The sequence below is a fragment of the Anser brachyrhynchus genome (assembly GCF_964034855.1).
Source record: "Anser brachyrhynchus genome assembly, chromosome: 10".
NCBI classification, from domain to species: Eukaryota; Metazoa; Chordata; class Aves; order Anseriformes; family Anatidae; genus Anser; species Anser brachyrhynchus.
In genome coordinates, this window is record NC_137705.1 from 6,170,834 (window position 1) to 6,185,113 (window position 14,280).

The 14,280-nt window shown below is 40.6% G+C and overlaps 1 long non-coding RNA gene across 2 annotated transcripts; it reads left to right on the forward strand.

Annotated features, from left to right (window-relative positions):
- Nucleotides 1–2,779: 2,779 nt before the first annotated feature.
- Nucleotides 2,780–13,785, forward strand: LOC308200519. 2 transcript variants are annotated; one of them, XR_013955661.1, is made up of 3 exons: nucleotides 2,898–4,013; nucleotides 7,755–8,226; nucleotides 13,518–13,785. It is a non-coding gene; the product is annotated as an uncharacterized lncRNA (long non-coding RNA). The 2 variants fall into 2 exon arrangements; XR_013955660.1 differs by lacking the exon at nucleotides 13,518–13,785 and having other exon boundaries at nucleotides 2,780–4,013; nucleotides 7,755–10,285.
- The last annotated feature ends 495 nt before the right edge of the window (nucleotides 13,786–14,280 follow it).

Sequence of the window (14,280 nt, forward strand, 5' to 3'; positions counted from 1 at the left end):
TTACCTTCCAGGTGCAGAAGACACTACATGCTTATTTTCTTTTAAGGCAAGGACATGATGTGAGAAAACTTGTTTATACATCAGTATAGAGTCACATGGACTGAGTCAGGTAGAAAAGCTGAAAAACAAGGCAAATTGCTGGAGGAAAATGTAGCTTCAAGAGGCAAAGGCCAATCTCTTTCATCCCTTTGCAGTGCAGAGTGCAACCCTGCTAAGCCCCTTCTGAAGCCCCCTGTTTTTAGCAGAGGGCTGGGTACACTTGTAGCTGACCTGTACTGTCTCCACCCTGGAAGAGACACAAGTGCATAGGATGCTGTTCCGTTTCCTGAGGACACTGGGAAATCTCCATGCCGCACTGCAGAAACTTAATAATGTATTTCCAAATATCAGTCACTGAGATCTCATTAAAATCATTTTATCCTAGGTCTCCACACCATTTTCTATCATGTAGTTATTCCTTGAATTGAACAATTAATAAGTAATGGTCAGATCTGTACTGATCTCATAATACTCTGTAAACTTTTAAAGACTATTTCAATATATATTTCAACAGGCCCATTTGGGAGGTTTAGTCCTGCATAGACAGCCTTTTGATTTGAGCATGGTCTCATGCTCAATGAAATGGGGTCTGATACTGGGCTGTCCCCCTTATAGACCCCAGAAATTTGGCTATAGGTGTTTAACAAAACTCCAGTAGCTGCCCCATGTCCAACTCAGAGAGGAAACACACAGAAATTGTTTAGAAAAAAATACTTTCTGAAAGAGAGAAGTCCATGAGCTACTTAAATACTCACAAATATTTTTCTGCCTTGTCCAGCAATGGCCCAGCAGTAGCTGGAGAAGAGATAACGCACCAAAGATGCAACCCCCCTGCTTGGTGACTCTGCAGATACTCAAGAAGACCCTAATCCTTAGCTCCTGCATTTAATTATATTGCTTATCCCAGCTATCCAGGTTTACACAGGGAGGCATGCAAAATAATTATGTTAATAGGGTTCCTCAACTTTTCCCCTGCAAACATCATCTTGGTAAATGGGGAACCATCGGCTAGGGGAACAGACGGTTCTTTCCCACTGTCAGTTTTTCGGCTGTCCCCATGGGAAGCACCCATGTCACAGGGATAAATTCTCTCCCTTGGTAAGAGAATAATGTTCAATGTCATTTCTCTCATATGCCCTGCAGGAAGCAAGAGCAGGATTTGACTCAGATAAAAGACTCAAATGACCCTTGTAAAAGCTGGAAACCCTGCTAGCTTTCAGAGTAACAGAAGGATGGATAAAGTGCACATCAGTACACCAGGTCCATGTATTTCACTATTTCTGTCTGTCTTATAAATCACTTTTCAGGTAGCCTCAGCACTCTAGTATAGGGCAGAAATCACAGTAGGGTCATACAAGCCTCCAATTACAAAACCTGTCTGAACTCTAGGGAGGAAAAACCTCCTTGTTTTAAAATGTGCATGCTCAGCGTGCCGTGGATGGGAGTCCTGCTTCACTTCACTGCTCTGCAGCAGACAGAAGGCAAAATATTGTTTTCTGTGAAATGTTTATTTTGGGGACTGTGTGTAGAGGGGGATGAAAATCCCAACACACTCTTTTTGAAAATTAACCTGTCCTAGCATGTGTGCACGTGTTTGCTGTTTCTGCCTTTTAAATGGAACTGATAGGTGTCTGTGCTTAATTCAAATGTCACATCAAGCCTGCCAGCAGGATGCACATTTCAGTTGTAAAGGAGACAGAATAAATGGAGTTCTAGGTAGAAATGCATGGGACTTGGGTGGGAGTGGGAAGAGGCTCACTGCTAGGACAACTGGACCACAGCATAAGTAATGAAAGCACTGCTCTTCCTCCAGCCTGTGCCAGATCCTTCATCCCATCTATTGTGTCTATTGGTGTTCTCTTTATATCTTGTCTTGCCCTATTTTATTTTATCTTATTTTATTTTTAAAAATGCCCTGATTAAAAAACAAAAACCAACCAAAAAAATATATATCAGTCACACTTTAATAAGGGAACATAAGACAGTTCTAGTCCAACCATGATTTCCCAAAATAAAATAGAAAAAAAACCTTCTGTTCTGTCAGAGAGCAACTTCCAAACTGTTACTAACAGAAGACAAAGTCCATAAATCATTCCTAAATTACCTATCAGGCCACAGTTGGGTTTTTATCTACAAAATAAAGTAGGGCAAATATATAAGGTCTATAAAGTTTAAGGACATAGCATTTACTAGTGGTAATTAAAACCCAAGTACTCTAGAACAGGCACACTGTTACAGAGTGGACTCCAGACTGATGTAAATGGGCACAACTCCATTAGCTACGACGAGGCAAATCCCATTAACTTTAGCTGAAGATTTGTTCCTTACACATCTTATTTTGCTACCGAAAGACCAGGTTGTGCTTTCCTTACTTGCATTATATAATCCCAAATTGATTTCAGTGGGACTATTTGAAGAGCAAGGTATTACTCAGCTTGGGTAGGGATGGTTGTACTTGGCCTTCGGTGTGCAATAGATTTATTTTACACCTATAAAAACAGGCGTTTTCTTTACATACACTTCTTGAGAACTATAATATAAGTAGTTATAACACTTCGCATCATTTGTCTTTCTCTTATTTTAATGGCAATAACAACAGATGGAAATAGTCCTAATTGAGGAATTAGCAGGTGCATGCCTTTCTCAGGCATTCACACTAACAAAGGGGTTAAGACAATGGAGTGATCCCTGTCCCTTCCTGGGACTCGTAGCGTGCCAATGTCAGATTTCTGAAGTCACACCACTCTGCCAGCTCTCCTCCTGTCAAGCATGTGGTGAGTGAAAAGTTAATTCAAGGATGGTGTTATGTACCCTTCATGAATTATGCATCTTAAACAAACTTACATGATCTGAAGCACTCGAGTGGAAGCCTTTTAGCTAGAAGCAGGCCGCTGGAGAGCTTAGCTACAGATCTCCAATGATGATTTAAAATAGCTCGCTGTACTACGCCTGCTCTTGCTCCCTCTTTGACTCAGTGGCCCATTCTTTGCTTCATTTGCTTGCTGCGGCTGCAATGGAGCTTCTGAAATCCCTGTAGGAAAGACCCATCTCAAAGCATCTTCAATGGTTAAAAAGGATGCGCTTCTTTCTGCTGGGGGCTTTGTCTTTTGATGGGCCTGGGGGGAGGTGCTGTCTTGGGTTGGTTTTGTTTTGAAAGAGGGAGAAGGAGAAACAGAAATTCTGCCAAGGTCACTGTTTTTTTTCCCTTTCATGAAAAGATAATGAATGTTGTTTTAATATTTGCTTTCAGTGAAAGCGAATCTTGCTGTGTCTTCATTGCAGCTATGAGTTAGTGGAAGAAATTCATAAGTCACTGTGTCACCTTATCAGCCTCTAACAACATTACCTGGCAGTAATTAATTGTTTCCTATTCAGAAGACACTGGTTAGGTGCAAAATATGGCATTTCTTTTCTGATCCTCTGATGATGGTAATCTGATGGGAAGATGGGCGGACTGCCTACTTGCACACCACAGGCCATGTTTTTTCAGCACATGAAGTTCTGAAGTTAGTAGCTCCTACTAACTGAGGACTCTGTCTACCCAACCTTATCACGATCCTACACAACTTTAGGCAGTGGGAACTTCACTACCAATATCTTTGATGTCAGAGAAAGCCCATACCCATTAAACCCAAAGCAGCAGCATTATGGCTGTTGCCTCCAGAAGGAGCCTGAGATAGGCCGTGCATCCTTCTCACAGGTGTTGGTGTTAGATGGTGGAGATCTGGAAACAACTCGCAACCTGACCAATCCCACCTGGCCAACTCATCCTGCTCCTGGCCACTCAGTGCCTGATCCCTCGGCTATTTAAAGGCTGAAAAGGAAGGTGGCCCTCTTTTTCTCTGCTCTCAGGTGTCTTTCCTGGCCTGTTTTCTAGGTCCACTGATTGTGTTTTCTGACTCTGAGGAGGATATCTACGTTTTCATGTACAATGGAGCAAGACACAAGCTTGGGAGACGGAAGTTCTAATGCAAGTAGTCAAATTTTATTATTTTTTTAGTGCTGCTTTGATTCAAGTTGCTTGTTCTCCCTTTGGGTTCCAGTTGTGGGCAATCAATAATCATGCAGATGATTTGCTTGTGGGAACAACCTTGTGGGGGCCATGAGTGAGTGCCTACTGCAGGCTGGAGGTGTGAGCCTTCACAGAAATAACATTGCATGTGTATGGCAATGGTTGTATTTTTCAAAATAATTCTACTTTTGCATCAGTACATTTGGGGAACCAGAACACAGCTCATTCCCTGCCTGTGCACAGGTTCCTTTTGTATCTTTAGGGTTTGTTTATCATTAAAAAATATTTTCACTTCAGGTAAAGATTTTTTTGAGTCAAGTTTCCTGTAGATGCCCCACTGTGATGTGAAATGCTGTATTTATGGCATAATGAGCTTCCTTTGGCATTGCAGTTTTGACTGAAGGACATAGTGAACTTTTGGAAATGGTTATAAGAAGTGTGCTGAGTAACTGAGGAAATGCATCCTTTCACCATCTTAACAATATATCCAGCCTTCTTGCAAGTGGATTTCTGCAAATATAGCTTAATATAAATCTTCAACAGCTGGCACAGAAATGAGGGCCATGGAGAGAATTCAGGCTACCAGAATCTGGATGCGCCACTTTCCTCCGTATTTTTAAAACAAGTCTGAGATAGACTCCAGCTATCTAAGCAAGCATTTAATTGCCAATGTGTCCTCAAGAGAAGAGCTAGCTTTATTGAGTGCAAATGTTTAAAAAAAAAAAAAAAATCAGGAGAACAAAGGAGCTCAGTTTGACCCTGCAAGATCCCCCTTTAATCACTACTTTGATCAAGCTTTTCCCCATGGGGCTCCCTCAGCAGTGGAAAACATCCTCCCTGGCACGCAAGCAGGCTCCTTGCAGGCTGGAGCACAGCATCTGCCAGACACTCGGCATGGCCGTGTGCTCTTGGGGTCTCACACTGCACCAGCTCTGCCCTTTGCTCATCCTTATTGCCACTTCTGCACTTGCTCATCCTCAGACAAGGATGTTAAATCTACAGAAATCTATATAAACCAAAACTTTGGTTAATGTGCTTGTAATTAAACTCTAGGGGCCTTCTAAAAATGGATTTTAAAAATCTGATTTTTCTTAAATGTAGTTGCAGTAAAAATCCAAATTAAGAATTTGAAAAGAAATAACTGTTTTTTGTTGTTTTTGTTTTTTTAAGAAAAAAAGGACTTGCCAGTTTGCTGTCATTCTTTAAGGCTAATCTGCTACCCAAATTAGTGCATAACATGCTTATTAAGGAAGGGAGAGAGGAAGAAATGGCAATGTTGATCTCTCTAAGTGTGAATTGGCCCTACTTTCCCTCACTGTCTTCCCTGCTGCTTATAGTTGTTCTTTGACATTTTGCCTTGGAAGTCATTCATGTCTGCTTAGTGCTGGATGCTTATTAAAAGGTTAAAGTAATTTCTCCAGCTGTAGTTTGACCAAATCCTGCTTGGGGACTCCATGAGCCAGAGTGCAGCCAGGGCCCTTGGTGGGAATTTTGGCGCCGGGTGGGAGCCTCTGAAGCTGGTGGCTTTGAGACCAGAATTTGACCTTTTAGCTGAGCATGTTGCATTCATTCTTATTGCATCCTGCTCTTTTTCTAGAGCCAGTTAAGGTAACATTAGAAAGCCAACCTACAGCTAACTCATCACTGTAAATAAAGGGAAATTATAATTATATAATGAAATTAAGTCCCAGTCCCTAGTTGCCTGGCTAATCTCATGGAATAGAGTGGGTCTGTTCCTCCCATCTCCCTTGGAAAAACATTGCAGACTTACTCTCAATGTTGTCCAAGTGTTTATTTGGGGATTTTCTTTCAGATATGCTCTTGCAGTTTTGCATAATAAATTTAAAGGAAAAAAAAAATTTTTAAAGACCAAAAAATTATCATTAACTGTCACAAAAAAATTCAAGAATCTTTTGAAGCATATGTAATGTTCCTGATCTAACTTGGAAGCATTTGGCCCAAAACATCTTTTATAACCAACTTGTTGAACTACATTAAATCTCTGAAAAGACAATCTTAGAAAGAATTAGACTGGGTTTAATTGGGCTTACCTTAGTGCTCTTTGGAAATAAAAATCAAATTATTGCTTTCTTAATCATTAACAACATATTTAAAAGAAGCTAAAAATTCAACAAGTTTGTTTTACGCTGGTGTCTACTTTTAATTTGGATACATTGCTCTGGTTTGCTATGTAGGCAAGGTAAATTTGGCATAAATCAAATGTTCTATGTTTTCAGGATTGACCAAGACAAAAGCACAGCTGACCTGATTAAGTGTTGGCTTCTGCATGGAGCAGGAGGTTACTCTATAGATGACTTCTAAAAATTCTTCTCTATCAACATTTCTGATGTGCACCCACGTAACTGAGAGCACTGTGCTAATTCTCCTAACTGGCCAACTTATTTTTTGAGCTGAATTTCTACAATAGAGGCTCTTACATACTTAAATGGAAGTACTACATTTTTCAAGCTTCCAGTTAATTTTGTAAAAATATTGATATGGAAAACAGATGTTTATGTGGGCAAAGTGGCATTCTATCATACAATGATAATCTCAGCTAAGTTTTTAAAGCTCTGAACTTTGTTTGAAGTTCAAGCAAACTTAAACTGTCAGAATAAATTTACTTTATGTGTAGGGATAATAGTAAGGCCTTTGCTTTGTTCAGCACATACAAAGAAAACTGGAAAATATATTGATATGAAGTTTAAAATGCTCTGGGGATGATCCAGAGTCCATTTAAATCAATAGGAAAAACTCACAAAAATCTGTTTCTTAGAGGGTTTGGATTTACAAGAACCCTTAGGGAAGAATTTTCAGTAGCACTTGTGTTGCTGAATTACATGGGCACTTTATAAATCTCACCCTTTATCTCCAGTAAAGCTTATGAATGTGCCCTGCTGGGCTTGATTTGCTTGGACTGGCAGAGTTTTATGTGGCTCTTTCAGACAAGCATTCACCAGGAGAGGGGCTGAGCCTTTTCTTGCATTTCACGTGGTCTCCTGAAAGGTGATGTCTTTTAGTTTCTGCTCAGCCAGACTGCCTTCATATCCTCCATCTCAAACTTCTGTTTCTTCAGACCAAAATCAGTCAGTAAAATGATTCAAATTATTTGAGTTAAGAACCTGGTTGTTATTCACATGAACACGGATGTCCATTGGTGGCAGCCCAGCCCAACTTTCATCTGTTCAGACACCCTACACTGCCCTCCTAAATCTCCCCTCAAACTCACTTGTGCCACAGGACTCACTAGTTAAATGTGAAATTAGTTTGGTCACAAAGATGCACGGAGTCATTAGTCTTCCACTGAAACATTTCATTTGATCTCGAGGAAGATAACTAGATTGACTTTCAGGTCTTTAATCCTTTGTGTAAAATGCTTTGAGGTCAAGTGTCAGATATTGGTTAGGATCAAAAAGAATAAGGAAATATTTTTAAGTGATAGATGACATTATTCCTTTTTGTGCTCCAGTGCCTTTGCAGCTGGCTGCAATAACTAGTTTGGGACCACACAAAAATCTGTACTTTTAATAGGCTTCCCAACAGGCTTCATTTATTCCTGCCAGGGTATGCAAGCACCCATTTTTAGATGCATTGAGCCAATTGTCTTTTTTTAATTGCATCAGTAATATTTTATATGTGCTGAAGTGGTATTAAAATTTAAATTTTCAGCAAGCTAATCATTTATTCTTTACCTGGCAGACAGAGAGTCTCCCACGCATAAGACTTAGACCAAGAAGAGTGAGAAATGGAGTATTGGATGTACTTTAAGACTAAAGCACCTTCTGCAGTCCTGGAGGGTGAAGAACAGACACTTTGATACAGTCATTGTGGTTTATTGATCCTATTAACATTATCTTGTGGTAAATCAATGCTAGAGTTTCAGTCTTGCAGGAGACATGTAAATGAGAAGATGAAAAAACGTGCCAAGGGAAATGGTTTCCTGATGGGAAGAGAGATGAGCAGAAACAATGGGACCAAGGCGTGTGTAGAGCAAAGAGAGAACTGAGTGTGGGACCTTGCCAAAAGTCATCCTCGGTGTTCGATGTGGTCCTCTGAAAGTCTCTTCACTAGCTGGGATGTGGCCTTCAGAGGCACTACATGCTGCCAGCTCCTGTTGCTTGGACAAACCCTGGACCAGGCGGTCCCTTCTTGTCTCAGATCCTACACAAAGATCTGTAAGTGGTTTTTTCTACTTTGGTACCTCTGCACACTTATTTGGTGAACCAGGCTGTGCTGGCACCTGTGGCTCTGGATTTGGGGTAGTCTTAGCTTGGATTTGATAGCAAGAGAAGAAGAGACTGTGCAACCTGCTCGCGTGGGTTGGATGTGAGCTCTGCAACCGGAATGTGCTGCTCACATCCCTGTCCTGTGTCTCTGGTGAGTGCCACAGACCATAGGGAAAACCCAAAGGTGTTGAATAGGAGAGACAGCAAAAGGAAAGGAAAATCTTAGGAAAACATTACAATCCTTTTGAAGTGCTTTAAGGAATTTTTAGAATCAGATTTTCAAGTAACTGAAGCCAGCTGTAAGGCACTCACTCACATCACAGCATTAGTCTAGAATTAAATAGTTTGCACTCTTCCCTATTGCAATTACTTTTTTTTATTTTTTCAACCTGACCAGCTCTTTGAAAAGAGCATGAATTTGTGAGTCATTTGGCTGAAGCAAATTGCATTTTCAAATGATGTGCTCAAGAAGTGAAACCCAGCTCAATGCATAAGTTTCTCTGGATGTTGAAATCTGCGGGTAGCTCTGATACCCTTCCCCCTTGTCATTGCTGCAGCAGGGCAGCATCTCTCACAGATATGGATGAAGCCTCAGGTCTGCAGGCAGTGCTGCACCCAAGCTGACAGAGCCAAAATAAATCTGTTCTGCTATAGCTGGGTCCGAGCACAGTAAAATATCGGTGTCCTCTAGATTCCTTTGGGGAGAGAGGTGGTTTCTATCAAGGTTTCAGGCTTTCTGTTCTTCTCACACTAAGATGTCCACCTTTGTAACAATGTGTTCTTAATGATCAATTAGCAAGTTTCCAAGCTACAATCCACATTACAGAATGACAAGTTTCTCATGAGACCATCTTCCCCCTCTACGGCATTTAAATTAGTGTGGCTTCATTTGCTGGGCAGCTTGATCAGAGGAACTGTCTGTGCATGAATGAACGTATAGCTACAATGTTTTTTTAAAGTTCATTTGATCTGTAAAATCTAAATTTACCTAGTCCCCTGTTCCATTCATTCAGCCAGCTTATTAACGACAGGTAAAATAAAATTTTGGGGAAATATTTCAGTCAGGGTGTGTAAGTTATGCATAAAGTCCTGATCTTCCCAAAAGCCCTCTGGTCAGTATTTAAAAACCGGGGCCACCTTAGACTTTTCTGGGATGTTGCAGCACTTGGTGTACTGGGTTTAATGCTGATAATGAGCTTGTTTTTTAATTTACCTTTTGTCAGCCCCTTTGACCTGGGCCAGGGATTCCCAGCACCTTGCAGGGTGCTCGTTTCTATCCTGATGGCTCTGGAGCAAACCTTGCTCACTTTGTTCTCTGAAACTGTGCTGAGGGAGGACGAGTCCATAGATGTATCTGTATGTTACAGCATCTTTCCAATAACAAAAACTGTAGTTCAAAAATATCCACAATGACTAAACAAATAGATCAGGACTCATTAATAACTGCAGACTCCATTGCCAGTTTAACACGAGGAGCAATTTAATTGGTACCTAGACTGCTTTGTGTAGCCTTGTTAATGTAATTGAGTAATGCATATTGATTTTTCATGGGGCTCAAATCTTTTTTCTTCATCTCGTATAAGAAAGCCTGTTAAGGAATTATTAATCACACTATAATTGCTTTAAGATCTATGCTCTAATTAAAACCATAAATTCTTTATTACATCTTTATTTTAATTAGACATCCAGAAAGACAATAATTTTTACAAGAAAACTCGTACAATAAAATTATCCCACTTAGCAATGCTTCAAAGAACCTGTGCTTAGGACACACAGACTCCAATAGGACTTCCTAAATTAAGACATGCGTGATTCTAGTCATAATCAAAATTAAAGATGTCCTCTGAATGTAATTAAATAACTTTACAATAGAAAGATTTTCTCTGTGCAACAAAACTGCGTTCATCCACAGGAGTAAGACTTTACTTTCTCTTCTTGTTTTTCTTTTGTCTTTTAAAAATCTGGGATCGAAGAAGCATGTTCTGAAATTTTAAGAGTCTAATCAAAGGTTTAAATATAATCCTACTGTAATGAAAATAAGCTTATTATCATAACCACCTTCTGATATTTTCTTTTGGGTGTCTTTCTTCCTGCTGTGATAAGTACTTTCCACCTGCTAGGAGGAATTAAAAATAAGCATATTTCTTCATCTATGTCAAAGGACCTGATATTTCTCTCATTTAACCTATTGGGAAATTAGGTCCTGGAGAACAGAGTCTAGCCTTTAGTTTGTGGGAGTTATTTTTATTTTTGCAAACTGTGAGCCCCATGGGTCTCTTACTAGAATACATCTGAAGATGCTCTAAAAGCATACAGTAAACTTCATTTCTTGAAGACAGAAATTCTTTCTGTAATGTGAAATGGCATCATAGTTTGAAATGTAAACTAACCAAAAGTTTGCTTGGGTTTAAGTCCAGAAGTTTATCAAAAGGTCAATGATTAGCTGACTTAGAGTGAAACTTTACTTAGTATCTAGCATAACTGAGAGTTCTCCTTATCCCTGTTCAGGATAAAATGTCTCCGCTTGCTCAAAATATTCATGGAGGAATCCTCATATGTTCCCTGCTGAGGTCGGTATGTGCCAGAAATGTTTATCATGGTTCTGCAATCTGTTTTGTGAGTAGTGCTTTGTTTATGGTGATAACCTCACTACAGCCAGGGATAGCCTCATCACCCCAGACTAAACCAAACATAGTTTTTACCTATATTTATTTTGTGGGACAAATGTACCCGTTCATTCCTACTTGCAAAGCAGATTTTAAGTTGTGGTTGTGTGCAAAGCACTAGCTACAAACTTCACAGATATGCTTGTAACAGAAATGAATCCCTGTATCCCATTCTCCACAAAGAATTTGCCACATGTCTCCTTTCAAATCTCAGGATCATTCAGAGTGTTAGTTTACTATTTGGGCTGGCAAGGTCTGATTGAAAGCCAACTCCTAGCCAAGCAGTGGATAAAAGGTAAAAAGCTAGGTCTATCGGCCACTAACTCCTCCGCTCATCGCCGAAGGAAGCCAGTGCACAGCCAGCATGTTGCTTAGACACAGCACTTGTCAGATAATGTCTTAATTGCCACTTGATGTTCATTCAAAATAGGTGAAATAAGGTGTTGCTGGAGGGCTCATTAAAGTGGCAATTAGATTTGCATCCCTGGCTCAGCTGCACCCCTTACCTGTGCTGAGCAGTGACTGTTCATCCAAGTGGTGCCACAAAGGTAGCCAGGAGCTGCAGCCCCAAGCTGCTCTGATGCAGGCTGGGGCACAGAGAGGGACTTACAAACACCCTGGCACTTTTTCTCTTCTTTTTTTTTACCTGGCACTTTTTTTTCCCCATTATCTTTTATGGTTCTGTTCTTCCATGGCGCTTGCCCCTGTTTAACCTCCATTTATCGAAGGACTCGACTGATGGTTTAGCATCTCCAAAGCATGCTAGCTGCTGACACAGTACATGAGCTCATGCTTAACATGCCCCACATTCAAACCATTGCTTTCACCTGGGACCTGAAGCCAAACCCACCAGTCTGGTGCAAGTCATGGTGGAGAGCCTTTTCATTGGTTTCAGTGGGCTTAGAATTGGGATAACTTGGCACAAAGGAAGAAATGAGTGTATTAGCTAAGTGTGAATGGAAATGTTTGAAAAATGTGGACATATTCCCCAGAACAGGCTGCCTTGGCAGTGTGTGGCGGTTGGTCAGGAGGATGATAGCACCAGCTTTCATCTATGGGATAATGAAGTTACGGGGGTGGGGGGTTACTGGAACAGCAGTGCTTGAGATGCAGAGAGCTGCCTGCCACAGACAGATTAGCAAACAGATCAAACAGCATTGCCAGCCGTGCACTCCTCTGCCTCAAATGTTTCACTTATTCGGCAGTCTTTGTGAAGTTTTCAAGATGTATCTGCCCTGGCTCCCACTTTAGAGAGAGGGAACAAGATGTTTTTTTTTTTTCAGACTCGAGTTCTGAGGCTTTACTTTCCTGATGTGTCTTTGCTTAGTCTGAAAACAACTCAGCAGGTCTTCTGAGGGAATTAAGCAAACAGACTACAAGGCTGGGAGCATGTTTCGAATACATGAGCTGAGCAGCTGAAGCAGGGAGTGAAGGGATGTGCGTCAGCAAGAGCTCAGTTTAAGCTATCTGTCCTGTGAGGGAGGGCTCTGAGTTTCTGGTTTTGCTATTGCTACAGAGGTGAGTTGATATACAGCACAATGACATTATTCATAGCTTGGCTGATCCTCTCAGATGTGATCTAGCTTCAGTGATACTGCTTGGAATATCGCAATTTATGAACCTGGGTTTGCTGTAATTTTTCCCCCCAAAAAATGGACGAAGAAGGCTGGGCTTTACCTTGGAAATAGCTAACAAGCTCAACCAGAAGCAAACCAAAACTCTGCCTGATGTCAGCAGGTTTTTGGAAAGCTGGTCTGCAGAGCCCAAATGCATGCCTGCGAGGTGTGTTGCTGACTTGTCTCGGATGGCAGCAGAGGGTCCTCCCTCTGGGATGGTGTGGAGAGGCATTTGCTCACAGAAGAGCTGCGTCTACTACATTACTTCACCAAAATCCATTTTGGTATTTCATATGTAGGCATGGAGAGTCAGGCTGGATGCCAAGAAACCTGGATTTTTCTACAGTATGGGGCTTCAAGTAGCATAAGTGACCTCAGACTCCCTTCTGAGGTGTTTTGAAAGCTGTTTTGATGGACAATACTGGTTATCAACAATTATAGGTATATTACAGGTTATTATATAAAGAATAGTTGATTTGTAGAGGCTAGAGTACAGTGAATTGCTTAGATGAATTAATGTCAGCAGTCCCCCTGAAAAGTATCCTCAAACACAAATCTTTTAGACACCTATCAAGAGAGCAGATGTCTTTTTGATCTTCATGCTACTCAAATAGAAGTAAAAACAAATAAATAGGCGGCTTATTACTTAGGATGCTACATTATTTAGCCTGTCAATACATTTCAGCAATAAATCAAAAGGGATTTTTCACATCTCTGGCTTTTGAGCTTCACTTAAGATGTACTATTCATTTCATGGGAGTCCCTGGGTGAATATCATACTCAAAGATTCAATACCCATTTCTTTAAGAATCAAACAATGTGCATTAAGCAATTATTTACTCAGATGATTTGTATGTATTTTGTATCCCTAAGTCACTGATCTTATGATTAAATGGAGATAGAATCTACTTTTTTTCCTTTTGAGAAGTAAATAACCTTTTTTTTTTTTTACTATTAGAAATGCCAGGAAACAGGTATTCTCAGTTTCTCGCAATTGTGACAAGGAGGGAGATATCACATGAAACTATTGAGCAGAAATGTAAAAAATAAATAACGTAATGCGTAATGAAATTGTGGAACTCATAGCTGTGGGATGCTGTGGAACCAAGGGAATAAAAAGCAATGAGAAATTAATTGAAGAAAAGTCCATTGGAGACCATTAAATGAACCTCTAGCCTGCAGACTTCTGGCATCTGGGGATATCGCCTAATTCAAGGCCAAGCAGTCAGTGTAAGAAATAGCACATCTATTACTGGCCACTGGAGATAGGATGCTAGTCTACAATGGGTCTTGCTCTGACTTATGTTACCTGATTTTAAATGGTACGGGGCATGAATGAGAAACAATAAATGATGATGTGTATGCAACTATTTACCCTGTAGACTATTCCTTTGCTTGGAGCAATGTGCTCACTTAGAAACCTTCCCCCAGCACATGCTGCTGAAAGCAAGCACCAGTGCAAAGACTTTTGTTTCCAAAAAGCTTTCTCCTTTGCTTTGTTTCTTGGCTTCCAAACTCCTGACCCAGCATATGTACCAAAACTCTTCCTTCCTCCTGTTTTCTTCAAGCAGGAGCTGACTTATTTTCTCATTATAGCTGAGTAAGCCTACAGGGATGTGAAGAGCAAACTCGCCTGTATTTCTTGGGCACAGTATGACAGAGCTGCAGGAAGAATAGACGGAATGCATTTTTCCTCTGTTATTACAGTTACTGTCTGCACT